Source organism: Mustela nigripes, chromosome 13 (genome assembly GCF_022355385.1).
Source record: "Mustela nigripes isolate SB6536 chromosome 13, MUSNIG.SB6536, whole genome shotgun sequence".
NCBI lineage: Eukaryota > Metazoa > Chordata > Mammalia > Carnivora > Mustelidae > Mustela > Mustela nigripes.
The window spans coordinates 133,864,409-133,885,440 of NC_081569.1; the positions used below are offsets into that span (position 1 = coordinate 133,864,409).

General features: G+C 50.0%; 1 protein-coding gene across 3 annotated transcripts in view; it reads left to right on the plus strand.

Moving 5' to 3' along the window:
- Positions 1-21,032, plus strand: part of MAP3K9 (mitogen-activated protein kinase kinase kinase 9) — a 73,851-nt gene that overhangs the window by 20,772 nt on the left and 32,047 nt on the right. The window lies entirely within an intron of this gene.

Genomic DNA, 21,032 nt, shown 5'->3' on the forward strand with positions numbered 1-21,032 from the left:
ATTTTTCTTCTTAGCTTATTACTCATGGTGACAGCAATATATGGCCTTCCCTTTTCTCTCCCCCAGGATTCCTAGAGATAGGATGAGGAATAATCTTACTTTGTGCTTGGTGCTATGGAATTGTATTTGGAGCAGTATTTATCCAAGCCGTTGCAGGCAGAGGTGGCGGGAGCCCCACTAGACAGGAGAGGAAGCTGAGTCTCAGAGAGGTTTAATGCGTTGCCTGAGAAAACACAGCTTTAGAAATTAGTGGGTCCTAAAGTCAAGTCCATGTTCTCCGACACTCGTTACTGGTCTTCTCTGTTTTTTAGGAACAGATTGTAGTAGGAGACTCTATTCTAGCACCTTGTTCTGTAGGATGACCCTGTGACTAACAGAGACAACCCTGGCTTTTGAAACCTGGTCTCGAGGCCTTTGTGGGCCGGATCATCCCCAAATCTGGAATCAAAGGGAGGGTATCCTTCACTCTTCCAACCCAGGGGCCTGGCTGTTCTCAGATGCACAGGAGCTGAAGGCTACTGTCTCGTTTCCTCTCGCCCCAGGGCCCCTCCAAAAGCACAATGTGAATCTTAGCCATCATTCTGTAGCCTCAGCCTTGCCTCTTGTTAGTGTTCCTTGGGAACCTAAACCATGCTTGTATACAGCTGTCCAAAAGTTGGCCTGTGACAGAAGTTTCCACATTATTTGACTCTTATTTTTGCTTATGTTGATATTGTGGTTTTGCTTTTGTTTAAACAAGGGAACTATGAATAGATTTCAGGTAAATTCGCAGATGCTTATTTATAGAATTAAAGTTTTTTAAGTTTTAGTTTAGAGAGAGAGAGAGTGCGTGAGTAGGGAGAGGGGCAGAGGGAGAGGAGAGAGAATCTCAGGCAGACTCTGCACCTTGTGTGCAGCCCGACGCAGGGCTCAATCCCATGACCCCGAGATCATGACCTGAGCAGAAACCGAGAGTCAGATGTCCAACAGATGGAGCCGTCCAGGCACCCCCATGGAATTTTAAAATTCTTAACCAGGAAAGTAATGTAAACATTCAGAAAGGGTTTGCACAGACTTGTTAATATCCAAGCCCCTTGTGGTTTATTCGGATGTTATGACTCTCAGCTGCCTGTCCTCTTGGGGGTGAGCAGGCCCTCCAGGGGTGTTGCCTCTGCAGCCTTGTTTGCAACCAGATGGACTAGGTCGGACCAGCGTGGTAATCGCACTGCGCCCCCCCCCCCCCCAATGGAAAACGGCTAGGCACGCTAGGAGTGCCCACTTCTATTTTTAGATTAATGTCACGACGGAGAAATTTGACTTTCCATCCTTCATCCCTTAGTGCTCCGAGTCGAATCGATGGCTTATAGAACAGCCCCCAGACCGTTATGAGTGAAGCTTCCCAGCTGTTCCCTTGTCCCGCCTTTCGAAGAGAATTTTGACTTTGCTGCCACCAGGATTTTTGAGGTGTGGTGACAGGAGGAAAGCAGAGGGGACAGGAGAGGAATCGTGCAAATTCATGCTGACAGAAATGTTTTTCGGAAAGGCATTTTCAGCAGGAAATTCACGAGTTTCTTTACGTGAGATCAACAAACAAGAGAAATGGGGCATTTGCAGAAGTTTCTGTGGAGCATATGAGCCCTCTGGTGTCTAGCAAAATAAGTAGAAAGTCCAACTAATTTGACTTACTTTCAGAGGCTGCCAGTACCACCCCCCCATTGGATACATTTCTACCCTGTGATCTTTACATGTAAGGCTGGCTTTGTGTGCAAGGTTCTAGGTCATACAATGAATCTGGCCAATTTTGGGCTCCTCATAAGCTTTTTTGGTGCTTGATTTGATATGTAGTATATTGGAGGAGGGTCTGGGAATGGGAAGGCCACTGATAGTAACCTTGTAGGAAGAGTATGAATGTCCCTCCTCAGGAAGAGGGACATATTCTAAGACCTTGCCCCACTGGGAGGTTTCCTGAGGGCAGGAAAGAAGGCATTCCAGCAGTTTCTGGGTGTGCCCATTATGCCTGCCTGTTGTAGTTTTGAAATGTTGGTGAGGTCTGGTGCCAAGAAAGAATTCTTGAGACTTCTTTGGTGCGAAAGGGGTGGTTTTATTAAAGCACGGGATAGGACCCAGGGGCAGAAAGAGCCGCTGCACTGGGGTTGTGAGGAGTGGCGGATTGTGTACTTGGGAGTTGGGGAGGTAAGGAAAAAGGGAGGTGTCCAAAAGGACTTTCATGTGTCCAGGAAGATTTATGGGATACCGGAGGGCTGACTGTTGCCGAATTAAAGTGTTTTTCCTTCTAGTAAGGCACTAGCATTAAGACAGTTGGGAGCTTTCTGGAGGAGTGTTATACTGCCTGTCTTAGGTCCTTGTCGATGGGCTGCAGGTCATTAAGAAATTTAATCTTGTTTACTCTCCCTTCTGCTTCTGGTTCCCGCATCACTCATGGACGGGAGAGTGATGTGAGGGCTCCAGGAAATCGAGTTATGGCTCTCTGAAAGCCAGGCTATTGGTAAGAACGCTTTTCCCCTGTCAGTCACTCAGACATGGGTACCCCGGATGGACACTCATGTCGTGCAGGACTGTGACCTGTATCAGTTAACCGTTGGTTTTTCCCTTTGTTTTAGGGTGGTCATGGGTGCCTGAGGAATGTCACTCAGATCCCGCGGCCAGGGCGGGGATGGTTGTGGGGGGTCCCCTGGTGCTTTGTCCTCACTTTGCCTTGTGCTCCCTCATCATAACTTTCTGGGGACTGGCTGCCCTCTGGAAACGGAGGTGGACGGCCTTGAGAATCTCTGTGGTTCTGAATCTGCCTGACCACGGGAAGATCCTCGGCTCCATGGCAGGGGGTAGGATCTGTAGGGTCATCTTTGGAGGTAGGCCAGGAAGGTACAGGCACAAACCTCGTCTCGCCCATCCCAGTGGGCATGGAGGTGGAAGGAAGGGAGTCAGAAAGGCAGCCATAGCATAGACAGGAAGCCCGTGAGTCAGAGCAAAGCTAGTCCTAGCCTGAGGCTTCCTTGAGATTGGCCTCTCCCGACTCTTAGATGGGAGGTTAGAGAGTGACTCATAGGAAACTTTAATGTGTGTTTCTAAGCTTTCCAGGACTATTAAGGACCTGTGGCTCAACATGGCAACTCCCATGGTTTTGAGCCTTTGTGGTGGGGCTTCCTTGCCTGCAAGGTGATGGCGATGATTTTCTGTGGTGGGTCGTGCTGCTTCTTCCTCACCCTAAAATCTTTCCTCCTCTGCGATGCCTGGGGTGAAGCGCGGGCTGTAGAGCTGGGGGTGTTTGCGTTGTGTGTTGGTTAGGACTCTCAACCAGCAGGTCCTCGTGAGACAGTGACGTGCCCATGATTACGCAGACGCTGTAGGAAATGCAACACATCACTTCAGTGTATACGTAAGGTAGACATCACTTCCAGCACATTCTTTCCATCCTCCAGAGCCGTACTACGGAAACATGCCCAAACAGCCAGAACAGGGTGATGCCATCTGGAATCACGTGCCAAGCGTGCATGAGATGATGTCCAAAGAGGGCAGATTTTCTGCCAGGCATTGATGGAGGAGTTTGGTCTTAAAGAGGGAGTGAGTAGCAGGTTGGTGGGCCACGGGAGGGCGGTGCCCATGTTCAGCCATGGCTAAGTGTTTATCCATGCTTGCCTCTGTTGATGCTGTGCCTCTGTTGCTTGGGTTTTGTTTTGTTTTGTTTTGTTTTTTAGAGTTTATTTATTTGAGAGAGAGAAAGAGAGAGAGTGCGTGCCCAAGCAGGGGGAGGGGCAGAGGGTGAGGGAGAAGCAGGCTCCCCGCTGAGCTGAGCCAGCAGCCTGATGCGGAGCTCCATCCTAGGACCCTGGGATCAGGGCCAGAGCTGAAGGCAGACTCTTAGCCGACCGAGCCACCTGCATGCCCCTGTCACTTGGGTTCTCTAGGAATTTCCCACATGGGACTATTGAACAAGAAAGCCTTGCCCCCAACTATTTGAGTCTTCCATATAGAAACAACTCTCATCTCCAGTTGGCTGGGGAGCAGAGTGGGGTGGAGTGTTACAGGCTCTGAGTCAGGCAGATCTGGCTTTGGGCAAAGTCCTCAACCTCTGAGCCCATTTCCTCTTCCGTAAAATGAGGATAATCCTAGTATTTACTCATAACATCGTCACGGGCATGAAATGAAATTATGCACGTAAGCCCTTCGCAAAATGCCTGGTACAAAGTAAATGCCCAGTAAAAGGGAGCGTTTCTTTTTTTAAGAATACCATTTCCGAGAGCAGCTGCTTCCCTGCTAGCAGCAGATGTAAGTAGACTCACAAGTAGACTCACAAGTGCGCTACCAATGGTTCCCATTACTGGTGCTTCAGAACAAACCATTCCACACGAGAACCGTTTCATTATGCTCACGGAGACCAGGCTGGGAATTGGGAAAGGGCTCGGCAGGAGTGGCTTAGTTCCTGCTTCTCAGCTGGGACAACTTGGAGGCTCTGGGTGAGGCTGCAGATGGATGCAGGAAGTATCAGAAAGGCTCATCACGCCTATGTCTGGTGCCTGGGCTCGGGGGACAGGAAGGCTAGGGCTGCTGGCGGTGGTGTCCACATGTAACCCCTCCAAGTGTGGCTGGCTCGGGGCTCGTGGTCTTCTTATATGGTGGCTCAAGGCTTCAGGCACGAATGTTGCCACGAATGCGGCAGAAGCTGCACCATCTTTCCTGATCTGGCTTGGGAGTCGTGCCATGTCATTCACACGGCGTTCCAGCCCTTACTGTGAGTCTCAGGCCTGCTGAGGTACAGAGGGACAGAGACCCGCCTCTCAGTGGAAGGGGAGTCCAGATCACGTCAGAGATGGTGTGCTGTTTTGATAATGCAACCTTTCCTGCCTGCCAAGGGAACTCTGGTGGCAGAGCGTGGAGACGCGGGGTCATGGAGGGCCCGGGCAATAGTAGCACCCCAAGCTCGCGTAAGAAGGAAGAATGACTGTTGGTTGACACAGCCGTCAGAGGTGTGATGTGCTGCCTGTCTGTGGATGCTTTGGGTTCGGTTGGTAGCCGGGTGTTTCTGAGGCATGACAGATACCTGGTAGCCCTTCTCAGGGACGTGAGGCCCTGCTGTGGGACTGGGCAGGGCAGGCCGGCCTTTGTGGAGACGTTCTTCAGTGAGGAAAGTGGGGATCCAGACGGTCTGCCTCCACCTTCTGGTTTCCTGGTGGTGACATCTGTGTGTGGACCAGCTCGGGGCGAGAGCCCCAGCCGTGCTGTCTGAGCCTCCTCTGCCCAAGATGACAGTTGCCGTAGGTGCCCACGTTGAAACAGTCCTATTTTAGGATGTTGGAGAGAGCAAGGTGTCCTGCAAACACACGCTGGGAAGTCTGGCCGGAAAGAAGGCACCGATCTGTCTGTTTTAATCACAAGAAGCTTGGCTCTAGGAGAAGCTTTCCTCAGCAGCAGGAGAGAGGTGGGAAGGGGGTCCGGCATCCAAGGAAAAGATGAAAATGCGGTTGCCGTGGGAAGCCAGGGCGGGTTGAAAGGGTCGTTGAAAAATAGCTTGAAGCAGGCTGAGAATTGTGCTGTGTCTCTTGAGACCAGCCGCTGTCAGTCTATAAATACGAGTTTGCTGTCCCGTCCCCCTATCCTCCAGTGCAACAGAGCAGCAGAAATCCAACCGTCATGCTGTAGAATCGTGTCGCAGGCACAGAGGTGGGCCCAGCACGGAGAAGCCTGGTGCTTTGAGTTTTTTCCTGAGTACCGGTGTACGCATATACATCTTTTCCCTCATTCCCTGTGACACATATTCACGGAAAGCCAACCAGAGTTGGGAGTAGCCTGGGACCCTGGACACTGTTCAGGCTTGAACAGAGGCCCCAGGACCACAGTGCTGTTAACTAGCCCGTCTGAACACCGTGCTTACAGCCCAGCGGCCTGAGGACTGGCTCTCAGAGCAACGCACTAGCCAGCCCGGGGGAGCTCCTCTAGCTGGGCTGTCCTCTCTGACCTCATGCTTAGCCTGAATCATTCCTGGAGCTCTCTGCTGCATCCCTTGGTGGACGCGGTGCAGCGCTGTGCCCCGGGGTCTGGGGCTTGCCTGCTGTCCCATATGAATGCAAGACGGAGCTGCTTTGGCACCCAGTGTCTGGCCTCAGCATGTCGGGACTGTGGAACCACATGTGGTCCAGACAGTGGCGGCTGGTGATGTGTGTTGGTGGCTCTACCAGGAAATGAAGCAACCGTGTTCCCAGGTGGTTAGGGAGAGCTGGAAGGGGGTGGGAAGCCTTGGCTCCGGCTGGAAGCCAAGAGTTGGTGGGTGTATGTTGTCACAGAGGTAGGGGGGACAGAATATTTAAGGCCCCTCTACTCCCTGAATGCTCATATCTACCCAAAAGGTTGATGACACACAGGTCCCCAGCTGGGAGCGGCTGGGTGATGTGAAGTCAGAGAGAGTTCCTAGGACCCCTGTCTGCCCCTTCTCCATGTTCATGTGATCAATCGCTCCTTCTCCCTGCCCCCATCACCCCCAGCCCAATACCGTGGTTCATTCTTCACCACCTCCCCTGGGCCCCTGATCGTAGAGGTTACTGCTGGGTTCTTGCATGTCTGACTGCAGCCACACCACGTCCCTGCTTCGAAACTGCTGGTCACTCCCAGGTAGGTTCCAAGCGTCTCCGCATGGCCTGCAGCCCTGCGGTCCGGCCCTGACCCTTCAGGGCTGCTCCGTCATCTCCCTTTTCCTTTTGTGAAGGTTCCGCTACAAGGGACTATTTTCTCTTGCCTCTGGCGTGTCAGGGATTTTTTCCCCCCTTTGGCCTGAAACCACGTTATTCCCTCCTGCTGAGAATGGCCTTCTGATTCTTCCCTGTGTGTTCTCTGACCCCCCTCTTCTAATTTTTTTTCCTCTCTACAGCTCCTGTTTCCATAATTCTCCATAGTAGGTGGTTAAACAGGATGGGTGGGTGGAGTAGAATAAGGTCGTCATTGAGAGCATGGGAGTAAGGGGCGCCGGGTGGCTCCGCCGGTTCGGCGTCCGGTTCTTGATTTCATCTCCAGTCATGATCTCAGGGTCCTGGGATCAGGCTCCTCATCAGGCTCCGCATGCAGCTCAGAGTCTGCTTGAGGATTTCCCTCCCTCTCCCTCTGCCCCTCCCCGTGCTTGTGCGCTCTCCCTCCCTCCCTGTCTCTCAAATAAATCAATAGCTTAAAAAAAATCAAAATCTTAAAAAAAAAAATAAAAGAGCATGGGAGCAGAAGCTCATCATCCCAGCTCGGCCACTTACTGGCTGCGTAACTCAGAGGAATATCCTCACTTCAGTTGGCTACCGTGTCTTCATCTGTAGGTAGTGATGAAACAGTGCCCATTGCTTGAGGTTTTTGATGGGCTTGGCGCATGCCGAATGCTTAGCACAGAGCCTGGCGTGTCGTTAGTGCCCCATACGTACGAGCAGTGGCTACAAGGGTGGACTTACGACCAGAGCGGGGATGTGAGAATGAGGGGCGCTCCGTCCTGTTTCCCCTGTGGGAGCATCTCTTCATCCCTCCCTCCCCCTCCCCCTTTTGCCCGTGTGGGGACCTGTTGGCCTTTTCCAGTAACCAAAGCAGTTGTGTCCTTAAGTGGGCAAAGTCAGTAGATTCCCAGGCAGGAATGTTAACAGGGAGGAGTCTTGCTTTCTTGGGTAACAGCCTGGATTCTCTCCTGGTGACTCTTCTGATCCTGGATGTTAGCTGTGTTTTAGAGGCTTTGGATCACCCCTTTCCACCCATGGTGTGATGCGACAGTCAGGGTGGGACGTCATGGTCTGTGGGCCGAGCCCAGCATCATAAGTAAGAGTTGACCTGCTGGGACCCTCCCGTGAAGGGCTGACCCTTGTTCCTCAGAACTCCACCCGGGGTCCTGACCACGTTGAAGAGCATCAGGCTAGTCTCCCAGGGCTGACTTTCTGGCCCCTGGGCTGTGATGCAGCAAAGAGAATCTTCTCTAAACTAACCCTTCCCTCCACCTAGGGATGGAGAGAATGGTCCCTCCTGGGGCGCACGAGCAGTGAGCGATGTCTCTCCCATGGTTGACTGTGGCTCCCGGTGAACCGGGCAGCTGAGGTACGGAGCTTTTGGAGTTGACCTTGTTCTTTGCATGTCCGATTTGTGAACCTCAACCTTTCTCTCCCCCCTCTCTGGAGGCCCTTCGTACTAGCCTGGTAGACACACATTTTAGAACAGGAAAAAGAGGTGTGGATGTGGTGTGGGTGCAGACAGGGAGGGAAGATTCTGCAGCGAAAGGGATAGGACTGAAGCATTGGACCAAGTGATGGGGCCCTGATGACGGATGGGAAGTTGGAGACGGTCAGTCCAGGGTTTTCCATGAAGGGCCGATAGGAAAGGATTCCGTGAGTCCAAGCAGATCTCGGATTAAGATCATCCTGTGTTGGGCTCCACAGAACAGCTGGATTGGACCTTCCTGCTACTGCCCAGCACCGAATACACACCTGTTTTGAAGGTGAAGGTCCAATGGAGAGAGCGGGACTTAAGGTCCTGGGATTCCTCCGTTTTCCTAGTGCTTATCCTCATATGTTTGACCACTGAACATGAAGTCCGCTCTCCCCATGACTTCACTGCTGTTCCTTCTGGGGGGTGTGACTCGAAGGTGACCAGTGCTATCCTGGGTTTGCAGAGTCCAGCCTACCAACTCTAAGCAAAACTCCCCACTAATTCTTTTTTTTTTTTTTTTGAAGATTTCATTTATTTATTTGACACAGAGAGAGAGACAGCAAGAGAGGGAACACAAGCTGGGAGAGTGGGAGAGGGAGAAGCAGGTTCCCGCCGAGCAGGGAGACCGATGTGGGCCTCAATCCCAGGATCCTGGGATCATGACCTGAGCTGAAGGCAGAGGCTTTAGCCCACTGAGCCACCCAGGCGCCCCTAGACAGCATATTCTTAAGGAAAAAAAAAAAAAAAATCTGAAAAAAAAAAAAAAAAAAAGAAATCTGATCAAACTATGTGTTTTTACATACTAATGTTTTACTAAAATATATTCACATATATTAAATTTTGCCTGCTACATCTTTTTTATATATGTATTTTAAAGTGCATGTATAATATCTATTAACAAGCCAAATCATATCACAAGGTTTAGAATATAAAACAAAAGTTTCCTGCTCTATCCTGTGTTACTCCCTGAGTCTTCCTCCTGGCCAGTGATCTTCTTGAGGGGAGGTGCTAGTTTAATTTATATTTGAACACCCTGTACTTAGCACTGTGCATATGGGCTCTCTTAACAGGGGCCTCTTTAAAGAAAAGGAAAAACAGATTTAAGTCAACACTTATTATAGAACATGACATACTCCTTAAAAAACATGCAGCTGAAACTTGTCAAGTTGATTCATTTTATAGACGCTTGGAGAGGCTGTCCAAATCCTTGGCCGCATCGTATGGAGATTTTATTGACTGGGATGTTGCTTTTGGTTTAGATTTTCAATTTTAATATGTCTTTTTGCTCCAAGAAATGTTGTAGGAGTGGAATTGAGCTTTGTATCTGTTAGATTAGGTTAGCTAATGAGAAAAAAGATCCCCAAAATAACAATGGCTGAAAGAAGTCTTTTTTTTTTTTTTTTTTCCTTTTGTATGTCAAAGTCTGGCGGGAGACAGCCCATGATTAGCAGGGTAGCTCCCTTCCACAAGCCGTAGACCCTTTCCCATTCACAGCTCTGCCTACGTTGGGGCAGGATCTTACCCTCAAGGCCCAAGGTGGCGGCTAGATCTGCAGCCCTCACATCTGTGTTCCAGGTAGCACAGTGGAGGGAGGGGTGCAGAAGGTCTAAAGGCCGGGAACTGAGAACTCTTGATACTTGTAAGCTGCCGGGTTGTGCTTTGGAACAGGAAGGACGGGAAACATAGTTAACGTGACATGTGGCCAGGCGCCCCTCCTGCACATGAGGGTTCTGTCACTATGGGATGAGGGGCAGATAACCACGGAAGGGCGACTCTCCGTCTGGGTCACAGCTTTCAGGCCCTTTTCCTATCATTAATCCCTTGTTAGTGCTTCCATGATATGCTGCCAGGATTGCTAACGTAGCAATTCTTTTCTGCTGTGTTTTCAATTTGTTTTCTCTTCCTCGTGGAACGCTGCTGACTCTGTCCTTCTGTTTTAACCCTTCCTTGGAGATTTCTCTCCCATCCACTCCTCTGGAGCTGGAGGATTTGAGACGCCGGCCTGGATGTGAGCTGATGGCCGACAGGTAGACTTTTTCATCAAGGGCAGTAGCCTTCTGCTTTGTGCCTGTCCAGCTTCCGGTTGTATCATCGGCATCACCGGCTCCCAGGGGTGGCTGCAGACCTCGAGGGGTGGGGCTGCTGCAAGGTCTTTCTGAATCTAAGTGTTGGCAGAGAGTGTAAGTATTCCAATGTCTGTTTTTCTTTTTTCTTTTTTTTTTTTTTTTAAGATTTTATTTATTTATTTGACAGAGAGAAATCACAAGCAGGCAGAGAGGCCGGCAGAGAGAGAGGAAGGGAAGCAGGCCCCCTGCTGAGCAGAGAGCCCGATGCGGGACTCGATCCCAGGACCCTGGAATCATGACCTGAGCCGAAGGCAGCGGCTTAACCCACTGAGCCACCCAGGCGTCCCGAATGTCTGTTTTTCAAATGTAGATGCTGTCGTGTTGATCAATACAAATTGGATTGAAAGTGGGTCTTTCTCCGTGGGTATTTTAATACGGTGGGGTGGTCGGGCACTGACTGGGATTTCATTCAACCCTGGGCTATGTCCTGGCTCTGCCTCTTAGCACCTGTGGACCAGCCTCTGAACTGTGGTTCCACATCTGATAGTGCCTCCCTGGCTTACTGAGAGCGTTCCAATTACGGAAATCACTTAGCAAATCACTTAGCCTGGTGCACAGCAAGCCCTGAAACTCCCAGAAACATTAGCTCTGGTGACGGTTTCCTTCTTAACCCTGAAAGTACATTGACCGCCAGAGTAGCATTTGCTTGAAAGCTGGAAGAACCTATTTCAAGAGGTCGGGAATCACTGCTGTAGCTCCTTTGGTGATTCTGATGTCGCCAGCCCTCTGACAGGTTTGGGGAGCACTGTCTAAACAGATTCGATCAGAGACCTTTGTCGCCAGCCTCCTCGGGTGAGCGGCGTGGAAAGGGAGGCCATCGCGGTTCGGTTGTGCTCCAGCTCTGGGTCACCAGAGGTGGGTCACACAAGGTCACTGTGCTGAGTGCTCTTCGGCTGCGCCCGGAGCGCTTTCACACACCCAGTGGTTTCCTCTTCCACACCCAGAGAGAGTGATCCCAAGCCCACCCCGTTCTCTCACCCTTACATGGCTCTTCCGACGGGGCCTTCTGGCTGCCCATGCCGAGTGTCGCCAGGAAGCTCGGCGTGGCTGGCTGTGCCCATGGAACCCAGTGGAACTCTGCTGACCTTGCCGGGCCGGCTGGAGCCTTGCCGGCTGCGTCTCCGGGCCGTCTCCCGCCTGCACCGCACCTGCTGAGGCGGGGAGTCAGGGAGTCTAGGTGGGGGATCATTTGCCTTCGTAAGCAAGTCTGATCTCTCCTGTTCCTGCCTGGAGGGCCGGAGTGGCAGAGGACCAGGGGCCAGGAGAGGCCAGGAGACGCTGGCTGGCCACGCTCCCACTGCACGCTAGTGGTCTGTGAGGCAGGCCCTTCCAGGGGGCTCTGCTTTCAGGGAGTTACAGATTCCCAGAAGGTCAGAAGTGGGGAGCAGGGGCCCAGTGCAGGTTGCCCAGTGGTCGAGCTGGAACGAAACATTCTAGGCTTTCGGCTCCTGCTCTTCTCTTTCTGCCTCGTTGCAGCTCAGACATTGCTCCTGCGCAGCGGGAGGGAGGGGACGCCGTGGCGGGGAGCTGGTGGCTGGACTGCGCTGTGGCAGGAACGAGCAGGAGCCCCGGTTTTGTGTCACTGGAGAGGTGGAAGAACTAAGCCAAGGAAAGGTCCCTTGCAGGGAGCCCTTGGGTACAGACCATACCAGTTGGCTTCTCCCTATACCGAGAAAACAACCAAAACCGAGGCAGGACCCTGGGCCAGGCTGGCAGATTGGACACGGGCACGGACTGCGTCTGTTGGCGCTCGGTTCTCAGAATCCCGGGAAACCGCAGGAACTCCCGAGGCGGCAGGAGAGGAGGCCACGGCAGCCTAGTTTGGGAAGGTGGGAAACAGGTAACTAGCCGACCTAGGAAATTGAGGAAGTCTTCGGAAATTGAGAAAGATCATTTCAAGCTGACTGTGAGGAAAGCAAAGAACCCGTCAGTTTGTAATCACAGATGCCTGAAAAGCCCAGCACACGGCAGCAGGAGGCAGCCGGGGCGAAGCAGGGTCCCCGAGTAACCAAGACTGGGCAGCAGTGGTTCGGCACGCCCTGCAGTTCTGTGGGCCTGTCTTCTCCAGTCCGTGCCGCCTGACCGCTTCTCCTTTTGGGGTTGGGGGGGTAAACCGTTTCTGGGTGGGGTCTGGGCACAGTGGAAGGTATAGGTGCTTTATAGGAAAAGGAGGGATGAAGTGAGTGTCTCGGGGCTGATGCCTGCATTCCGAGATCGCCTCGGCCCTCCTTGTGGTGGGCTTCCCGGCACCCTGGTGGCCAGGACTTGCTTTCCTGAGCTGTTTGGAGATATTCTGACCTAGGTTGGACCGGATCTCCCCACCGTCAAGCTCAAGGTTGACAGACTCCTCCCGTGCGCTGGGAGGTTTTAGTCCGCTTTGGGTCCCTCAGACCTCACCCTGTGTACTTACCATGGAAGGGTCACAAGGAAGGAGAATCCACACGCGTGCCCGTGTACTCACCAATGTCGACACTGGCCAACTCGTGGGAGATCGTCTTTCTTCTGTCATTTCACTCACCCCCCCAGCCTTGATTATTTTGAAGGGAATGTGTGAAGGGAAATTCCGATGAAATATGAATCATTTCATATTATTGGTAAATATTGCAGTAGGTACTTTAAACTACAAGGACTCCTTTTTAAAACCAAAGCACAATTTGGCTCTCAGTCGTGAGCAGACAACCAAGGATTGCTGGGACCCTGAGCAAAATCGCCTTAGAGGCCAAAGCACAAACAGGAAAAGCAGCTCAAGCAAACTGCGCTGGGAGACAACAAAGTAAAAAAGAACCATCAGTGATACCCTCAGAAGAAAAGACTGTGCCCATGTTACAAAAACAGCTGTTACACAAATACATCAGGGTCAGTCCCCCCAAAAAGAAAAAATTCGGAGAAGGAAAAAGAGTAATTAAAACCGTGATAGGAAAATGAAAAACCCAATAGAAGTGTTCGAAGGTAAAGTGATGATACTTCCGAAAGAAGAGGAAAAAAGATAAAAAGATGGGAAAAATAGAGGAGACAAGATCAGGAAATTGAAGGACCAGTCTAGAAAGCCCAGTATCTGAATAATGGATTCTATTCTATAGAGAGAGAAAACAGAAATATAGGCGAGGAAATTAACAGGAAAATACTTCAAGAAAATTCTCTGTAACTGAAAGACATGATTGTGTAGATTTCAAAGTACTCACTAAGTTCTCACCTCAAGCCACATCCCTCTAAGATTTCAGACCACAGGGGACCAAGAAGAGAGTAGAAATTTCCCAAAGGAAAAAGACGCATCACTTACAGAGTATCAGGAAACAAAATGGCTTGAGACTTTTTAACAGCAGTGTCGAAAGCGAGAAAATGATGCACAATGTCTTCAGAATTATGAAGGTAAATCTCTCATCATTTTTGTACCAAGTATAGGGATGGAAAAGAGACATTTTCCAACAACAACAAAAAAGAACCTTCCATGCATTCTTTTCTAAGGAGCTACTGGAGAAGGCACACCACCAAAGCAAGAGAAGAAGCCAGCAAAGAGAAAAAGTGGGGTGCGGGACACAGGGACAAGAGAGGAATGAGGGGAAAAGCCCCACAAATTGGGAAGGGGGGTCTCCGGGAGCATGGCTGAGACCTGGAGATTGGACAGTTGACATCTGGCATTGTGACTCAGGGCTGTCATGGCCAACTCAGCTGCTGGTGGTGTTCCATTGATTTAACCTGAGGACTCACTGCCTGGGGGAGCCTGGTGCAGATTCTTATCTGCACTTGGCTGTCTTGCTCATGTGCTGATGAAGCTCCTTGCCCCGCTTACTGGATAGATGAGTGTTTGCTTTGCCCAACCCAGGAACCGGAGGTAGGCCAAGGTGAATTCAGAGCAAGGAAATACGGAGGTGCTCACGCCTGTGTATGTGACCTTATTTGGAAACTGAGTCTTTGTAGATATCAAGTCAGGACGAGGCTGTGTTAGATGAAGACTGGCTCCAATCCAGAGACTGGTTTCTGGATAAGAAGAGGGAAATTTGGATACGAACACACAGAGATGAGAAGGCCATGCGAAGACACAAAGACAGACATACACAGGGCACACAGCCAGATGAAGACGCTGGAGTTAACGCTGCCTTGAGCCAAGGAGTGCCAAGAATTGCTGGAAGCCACTAGCAGCTAGAGGAGGAAGGGAAGGATTCTTCCTTCCCAAGAGCCTTTGAAGGGAGCAGAGTCCTGGCCACACCTTGACTTTGGACTAGAAGTCTAGTCTCTAGAACAGAGAGAGAATAAGTTTCTGTTGTAAGCCACCACGTTTGTGGTAGTCATGTTGTGGCAGCCCCAGAAAACTAGTATGCCTAGCTCCATACATACCTGCCCCTCGCTCTTTCCGAACTAAACAGTAACTTATTTAAGAATAGGTGGTAAAATATAAAAAGAAGGAAAGGAATGAATGGCAGAAGTCGGGAAAGGGATGTGATGAGGGAGAGACACAGGGAGCTTCTAAGGGACTGGGTAGGGTACAGGAGTTTTCATCTCCTTTTCTTTAAACCATACACACACTCTTCTGTTTGTATATACATTGGACAATAAATTGGGGGAGGGGAAGAGACTCAACCAAGCAGAGCCCAACCCTCAAGAGGTAGACCAGTTGCCCATTCAGGGAGAGATGGTGCTGATTCATTCAAACTAAATGAAGGTCTGGGGGACGGGAGTCCTGGCGCCAAGGTGAGCGTTTAGCAGATCAGAGCCCCTCGTGCTAATGGAGATGAATAATAAATAAGAAATCTCAAAATGATAAATCATCAACCAAAGCTAAATTTACCATTATGACATATGGGAGTGTCTCCTCAGTTATGCCAAGTTTTGAGTGCCTGGCCTCCAGCTAAATGGTATTAGGTCAGACACCGAGCCCTCTGTGGCCATCCCCATCTGAATTATTTCTGCCTCTAATAACCTAACAGGATATGGCCTTTCAGAGGGTGTGTATGAAATGCCACTGAACCCCGTAGAAAAGTCACTCCTCCCTCTGTATTCATGCAGGTTTGACATTCATTTTGTCCCAGTTTTCCTATATTCCTTTCAACATTTCTAAATGTTTCTTTCTAACAGACTGAAGGCCCTAGGCTCAGGGTTTGACCCGTGACAGGATCTACGGTTATTTTTGTTTTCATTTTATTTGTACAGGTTAACTGATATTAGAATATTTGTGTTTTTCATTTATAATAATACAAAATTTCTTTTAATAATTTTTAAAAAGTCAGTGTAAAGAAAAATGCTAAGTAAGTGGTGTATAGTTGGTTCCTGATCTGGAAATAATCGTGAATTCTGTCCGTGGGTTCCGGAGGTTTGGAAAACTGCCTATCTTCCTGATTGTAGCAAAACGTTGGCCCCTGTTGATGTACACTTTGTCTTCACCTAATATTCAATTTTGTCTTGTATCTTTCCGTGTAGTATGTATGGAAGGCCCTTAAGGGCAGAATCAGTCGTTTCTCTTTCCTGCGTCCCCCGACCCGACCTGGTGGCCGCTAGATGTTGTAGTCACCAGTGAACTGTGGCTGTGGTGTTCCTCTCTCAGTCTCATTTTCTTGCCTCGTACACGCTGGCTCCCCTTCATGCCTCAGGGATGGATGGCACCGGGGGGGGGGGGGGAGAGATGTCCACTTCCCCCCTGTTCCGGGCATCCACAGGGTGGTAGTCTGAGAAATGCACAAGCTACTTATTTACTGAAATAAATGACCAGCAAGGGGTCACTTCTTTCATAGAGTCTGGTTCTGTGCTGGTACCTGGAGGGAGAATAGTATGGATTCCGGAAGACAGAGAATGGGGTTTTTGCCCACGAGGAGTCCTGCCCATCACCTTCTGGAGGAGATGGTGGGACACACCTGCCTGCAGTACTGGGGAATGATTTAAAAGAAGCGCATGTGTGAAATTGTATGATAGTGGTTTTGGGTGCTGAAGGAATAATTCAGAAAAAGGCTGGTAAAGACCGGTCTAGGCATCTGGCAGGAATTGAAATAAGCCTGAAAGGATTCCTTTCTATCCTCTGGGTGGCACAGCACATGAAGAGAGGTCTGGCTTTGGAGCCCATCTCCGTTCTTCTCTACCGTGGGCAACTGACTTAACCATTCTGTGTCTGTTTCAGCATGGGTAAAATTGGGAAAATATTGGTACCTACTTCATAGAGTTGGTTTAAGGATTAACTAAGGCATTGTATGCAAAGAGCATTGTGCCACTACATAGCAAGGGATCAATAATGGATAGCTAGTGTTATTAATTTATCAACCGTTCCATTTATTTCTACAGCAAAACATTATTGTTGAGTTACCATTTGTCAGCAACTCCCAGGTTTCCTACCAGTGTCTTCAGTACGTTGGCTGCTGAGTCCCCTGGCTTGCACTTACGCACGAGACACTGAATCATCAGAGTAACCCTAATAGCTGTGGTGTCCCGAGTCCCTGTTTGGGTGTCAGGCCCTCTGCTAGGTGCTTCGTTACTACGTTGCCTTTAATCTTTATCCCCGTTTTATAGAAGTGAGAGTAGAAGCGCAGAGTTTATGAAACTTGTCCAGGGTCACATGTAGAGTGTCAAGGCTGGGATTTAAATGATCTGCTTTTTGGGCTTTTTCTGATCCATACTGACTCTTGTTACCGTTGCCCTATACCCATTTCGTCATCCCAAATTGAACTTGGCTTCCTCAAAGGGCTTTGCCTTTCAACTTCAATCAAGGATGCCACCATTCTACTTGTCACCCACATCTGAAGGGCTGGGACCCTCCCCTTTCTCCATCCAACCTCTCTGTCAGGTTAATCAGTAAGACTTTTCGTTCAGATGGACCTTTTCCTCTCTGAGCCCTCCTACCCGGCCAGCCCCCCGACCCCCACGTTGACTTAGGCTGGACTTGTTTTCAGCATTTGTTCCGCTGCCCTACCTGTGAGAGGTGAGCTTTACACAATACTTGGACGGACGTTGTTAGATTTTGATAAAGCATTCTTAAATTTTCTAAGTAAAGCACCATAATTTGTTCTTGCTGTAGCTGTTTGTTGGTGGTAGAAGTTCAGAAGGGTCTAACTTCAAGGGTATGGGAGATAAGCTGCTGTGATTCTAACTTCCCTTTCCCCAGGGAAAGTGCACTGGGAGGGAACTGCTCCATTCTGTTTTTAAAAGTAAAGTCTTTTTCTTTAACAAACGGGACAATTGGATAGTCATATGCCAACCAGTGAGGTTGAAGGCCCTCTTGTGATACACAAAAATGAACTAAGATTGGATCAGTGACCTCGTTATAAGAGCTGAACCCGTTAAACTAGTAAAAGAAAACATAGAGGCAGATCTTCATGAACTTGGTTTTGGCAATGGAATCCTTGATATTTCATCAAAAGCATGACCAACAAAATAAAAAACAGGTAAAGTGGACTTCATCTAAGTTAAAAGCTTTTGTGCATCCAAGGACATTGTCACGTACGTGAAAAGACAGCCTACAGAAGGGGAAAATATCTGCAAGTCATCTATTTGGTAAGGGTTTAGTGCATGGAATCTATAGAACGAAGTCTTTTTAAAAAAATTTTATTTATTTATTTGACACAGAGAGAGATCACAAGTAGGCAGAGAGGCAGGTAGAGAGAGAGGAGGAAGCAGGCTCCCCGCTGAGCAGAGAGCCCGATGCGGGACTCAATCCCAGGACCCTGAGATCATGACCTGAGCCGAAGGCAGAGGCTTAACCCACTGAGCTACCCAGGTGCCCCATAGAAAGAAGACTTATAACTCAAAACAAAAAGACGTTTCTCTTTTTTTCCTGCATTTTTAAGATAACATATAATGTATTATTTGTTTCAGGGGTACAGGTGTGTGATTCATCAGTCTTACACAATTCACAGTGACCACCATAGCACATACCCTCCCCAATGTCCATAATCGAGCCATTCCATCCCACCCACCCACCCCCAGCAACCCTCAGTTTGTCTCCTGAGATTAAGAGCAAAGAGACATTTCTTAAAAAGAGATACACAAATGGCAAACAAGCACATGGCTATATGCCCAGCATCACTGGTCAGTAGGGAAATGCAAGTCAAAAAATCCCAATGAGATACCACTCCGCATCCTCTAGGATGGCTGTAATTTTTCTTTTTTTAAAAGTAAATAAAAGGGAAAATGGTGCGTTGAGGATGTGGAGAAATTGGAACCCTCTCCCACTGCTGGTGGGGATGTAAAATGGGGCGCCTGCCGAGGGAAGCAGCAAACATGGAGCTACCATCACAACGTAGTGATTCCGCTCCTCGGTGCATATCCCCAAGGATGGAGAACAGGTCCGAAACAAATAGACGGACCTATGTGTGCATAGCGGCGCTTCCTCACAGTAACTAAAAAGTGGAAACAGCTCAAATGTCTATCGTGGATAGATGGATAAACAAATTGTGGTCTATGCGTACGAAGGAATATTACTCAACCATAGGAAGGCGTGCCGTGTGGCTACAAGCTATAATACAGAGGAGCCTGGAGAACATTATGCTACGTGAAATTACCAGATGTGTCACCTGTCACCTGTCCATTTGTATAAAATAGCCACAATAGGTAAATCCGTAGAGATAGAGAACACATTGGCGGCTGCGAGGGGCTGGGGAGAGGAGAGGATGGGGAATGGTGGCTGCCAGGATGGATTTCCTTCGGTGGGACTAGACAGAAATCTAGAGACAGCCAGAATTACTAGCTGGCTTCTAACTACAGCCGCTCCCCTTTGTTGAGGTCAGAGCCCGAAGACCAGGGATTTCTAACTCCGATGCTGTCAGGGGTCCAGCCTGTGGGGACACTTGTTTGAAGTCGCTGGATTTAAGGCAGCAGAGAGCAGTGGGGACTCGGTGGAACTGGGCGGGACCTACACTACCTAAAGGCATTCGTATTCCGGCAGATCTTTCCTGGGCTGATTCTTGCCGCATCTCCAACCTGCCGTCCGTCTTAAGCCATCCGGCATCCTCTTCATCACGCCATTCATCGCCTAAAAATCCACTTCCTGTCACAAAACCTAGATGTCTTTGCTCCCCAGTCTGGAATCTGTGACGCTTAGCAGGTTCCATATGTGCCAGGGAACTGTTACCCCCTCCCACTCACCCCGTCCCAGCACCTGGCGTTGGGGGTGGGGGGGGGCGGCTGTTACAGGACCAGACACCACTGGCTGGGTGAGCGGATGGTCTCACTCTGAATCTTTGGTTTCAGGGCGGCTTAGAAATGGTCCGTGGCTGGGGGCTGCCTCATACAGGGAACGGTGAGTTTCTTTAGTACCACTGGCCCAGGAGTTTGAGTGCATATTTGTCTGTTATCTCTGCCGGCAGAGATGGGGAGAGGGGCACAGAAGAATCTGGAAAGAGTTTTGTTATTTGATGAGATGGAGAACGTATTTTTTTAAAAAAATTTGTCCAAGCCTTTAGAGGTGTGGATCCGTTCAGCTCAGAGTGGGGAGGAGTGTGTCCGGGGGCTCAGAGAGGGTGTGGAGGAAGGACACCAAGCCCATTAGGTCAGGGAGGGGCTGGCACGGTTTTCTCTGTGTTTCCAGCGCTGCAGCTCCTCGTCATCCCTCTCCACGGCTGGTTTTTTGAGAAGCACATAAGACACAGACCTGTGGCCCACGTCCTTCCAATACGTAACGGTTCAGTGGACAGGCTGGGGGCAGGAAGAGAAAATTACAGCGTGTGGCTGACGGGAGGGACTGCCTGAGGTCCTTGCCCTCAGAGTCTCCTCTGATCCCCTCCTTGGTACCCAGAGTACCACCACCACGGACCCTTTCTTTAGATAGTGAAAGAGTTTGAGCTGTCAGAGAATCTTAAATTGCAAAGACCTCTCAGAGAGGTAGAGTTAGAGCCTTCTTAAGAGCCCCTCAGTGGGAGTCTGAGGAGAACCAACCCAGGAAGGGTAACCCCGCCCGAGTAGGGCTCAGAACTCATGTTTTCAGTGTTTACCTAGACAGAGTGGCTGGAGGAATGGAGTCAACCTTTTTTTAGTTGTTATTCTCTCTTCGATGGATTCCTTTCCCCACTCTCTCCACTTGGACTTGAACAGCAGGGCTGGGGAGAGGCTCCTTCCTTCTCTGAAATCCTGCGTAGAGAGCTCTCAATTCTGGGCCGTTCAGCGTCCGGCCCACAGGAGGCTGTGCTCACATGGCGCCTTCAGAGCCATCCTGCTTGTGGACATGGAGTTCTGGCTTCTACGCGGCCACTGCCCTCTCAGAGTTCCTTGGCTTAGCTTCTAGGACATTAGTCAATTAGCGCTTTTGCTCTTTTTAGGAAGATTGGCCCCTGCAAGGGGACACATATCCCTGGAACCCCCTGGAGGTGGCTACCTCAGCTACCATCCTAGGAGAACTAAGATGGCTCCGCACAGGGGTGCTTTGGTGTTAGAAGCCGGGGGACAGGCCCAGAGTGTAACTGGTTGGGCGCATTAGTTCTTTCTTCCTGGGTCATATCCACAGAAAGCTTTGTGGGTGTAAACCTGTGTGTGCCCTTTGACTTCTGTAACTTGTCAGCCAGTTCTCAGTGCCTGGGGGTGAGTTCCCAGGTCAAAGGGAAGCCTCTGTGCCCCAAGACATGTTTTCTTACAGGCTTAAGTAACTTGTAGAGGTTCATGGAAACTGCTCAGACACAGTCTGAAACCTTGGAAATCCACCATGCACCGCCATTCCTTGTAGTCTGAGAGTGGTTATGGCCCGGGGTGCCCGGGCAGACGGGAAGCCCAAGTAGGCTGTCCTCAGAAGGGTCGGCTGTGACCTCGTGGCTCCTTTCATAGGGTGTGAAAGGGCCGTACGCC